The sequence below is a fragment of the Frankliniella occidentalis genome, unplaced genomic scaffold (assembly GCF_000697945.3).
Source record: "Frankliniella occidentalis isolate FOCC.00 unplaced genomic scaffold, Focc_3.1 Scaffold9, whole genome shotgun sequence".
Taxonomy (NCBI): Eukaryota; Metazoa; Arthropoda; class Insecta; order Thysanoptera; family Thripidae; genus Frankliniella; species Frankliniella occidentalis.
Window position 1 is genome coordinate 587,367 of NW_026267139.1, and position 2,418 is coordinate 589,784.

Genomic DNA, 2,418 nt, shown 5'->3' on the forward strand with positions numbered 1-2,418 from the left:
CTTCCCCCTCTTCTCCTTGTCAGATTGCTCGATGAGGCGCGCTTCCCCGTCGAGGAAGTCTTATCTGTCGCTGTCGCCCGGTGTGACCGGTCCGCCGATGACCTTTACCTCCAACTCAAAAGTACATAAAAAAGGGGGCGTTTCATTTAAATGAGATAGTCCTGGCCGAGTAATCTTAACCATTTATTGATATATTTTTTGGTACACATTACATTCACAAAAAGTCACACTACATTATTACAAACGAACAACTTATATCACAAATATTAAAAATAAATTAAATGAGTGTCATGATACAAAGGCGTAGAGCCTACAGAAAATCTCGTCGTTGCAGAATATGTATTTCCCGACCTGCTACGTATCATGTAGTCTATCTTAAGGATCCTAGACAGGCGTGCTTTTAGAGCTACGTCTGGCCCTCGCCTCAAGCTGGTCGGACAGCAGCGCTGACCCTCGCCCCCCTCCTCTCACCTCCTCCAACCACACACCCCCACGTCGTGGTCGCCCACGCCCACCCCTTCCTCCTCCCTCCCCTGACCCGGGCTGTAGCGGGACGAAAGAAAAGCCTGTCCGACTCTAAACGACTATGACTATGCTTAGACCGAAGGAACTCTCTACGTTCGTGGGAAACGCCTTTTGTGCGCGCCCAACCCCCCTCACAAACGGCAGCCCCGTGCTTTTGCTAACCGTGCAAAACACGATCGCTAAAGTTGAAAATTTCCAAAAATTCCAAAAATTTTCGGAAAATTTCCAAAATGTTTCCGAAAAAAAATTACCGGGGTCTGGGAAATTTTCCTTATTTTCCTAAAAATTTTCCTTTTTTTCCCGAAAAATTTCAGAAATTTTCTTTATCTTTCCAGGACCTTCAACCCTAACGATCGCAAAATATCGCTGCGTTAATTAACCATAAACAGACCGACACCCAGCGCGGCGGTCGCTCTGCGGGGGGGAATACGCGCGCCCAAAAAAAAACAACTTCCCCGGGAGGGACTCTACAATTTGTTCGTCAAGCTGTGGTGGTCCTTCCCCGGAGGGCGCCGGGCGGGCCGCTATGGGCGCCCCCAAGCCTACACACTAAGCGCGCCCCCCGCAGCAGAGCCCAGGGCAGAGGCGCCCCGGGCGCGCGCAGAGGGGGCCGGAAACAGAGCGACAACTTTTATTTACAATTTGCTACACAAAATTTCTCACTCTTTTTTCAAGTTACCCGCGGGGACGAAAAAAAACTTGAGTCTTTTTGACTACGTGGCACGGCTAAATACGGCTACAGAACTGCATAGAAACACTCGGGTGTCTGAACCGCTTTGCTTTGTGTCTAGTCTCGACTAGTCTCGACCGGGAGTGATGCCAACCTCAGCGAATATTCATAATACTGTCATGACAATCATCAACGAAAACAGAAACCAAAGCTCGTGCTGCGAAAGTCTCAATATAACAGGTAACAACAAAACGATTGTAGCATCACTGTCGGGTGTGCAAACTATGATGGCGATGGCGGCCCGTCTAGTGCTGAACGAGAAAGTTGTGCACCTGCACATGTGCGGCACCCGGCTACTCAATGGAAAAAACAAAGATAGGACTCAACAGCACCCTACCTAGGGTGCTAATGACCTTAGAGAGGCACTGAAAATATTGTCAATCCCCTGGAAATGCGCTAAATTGCCCCAAGGTGCTAAATTGTAGTGCTTTTGAACACTTTCGTGCCTTAGCGAAAGGCTCTCAAAATTTAGCACCAAGTCCTACCTTTGTTTTTGTTTCGTGCTCCCACTTAACCATTTCCAAGGGCGTGCACCGTTTGTGGAGTCACACATTTGCGAGTGCAAGAACGTCGTCGTTGCTGCAGATTTGAATGGGGCCGCCTTTTTAATCGCACGCGTTTCGATCACGACCGAAAAACGACAACCCTGGCACACGTGCTGTTCAAGGCGCGCGATTGCCTGCGACGGTGCGTGGGTACACTGTATGAAAACAAAGAACTATCGTCGCTAAATACTTTTACAAGCACACCATCACAGATTTGTCATTCCCATATATTTTCAAGTACACAAACCCATGAGGACATGGCTGTAAAAAAAAAAACGCCATTCTTTCTCGAGACAATTGTTTCTTTAGTGTAGCGGAGCACGACACAATGGGCAGTCTGGCCGATAACTCTCGCTCGAGGACCCACAACGTCTCCTTCAGGATAAGAAAAGAGAGTCTCTCTTGCCAGGGGGTTTCGAACCGTCAGCGAGAGAATAGCCTCATGACGGACTCGTGCAACAATCTCCCGGGTGCTTGCTAGTGGCGGTATGGCCCGGCGCAAGCCCGGCGATGGCACCCAAAAGGAACGAGAATCTTAAAGACTACCGCAGTCTTGGTGGAGCAGTGTGAGGCCGAGGCCAACCCCTTCCTCCTCTATTTCTCCCCTCCCCTCCCCAT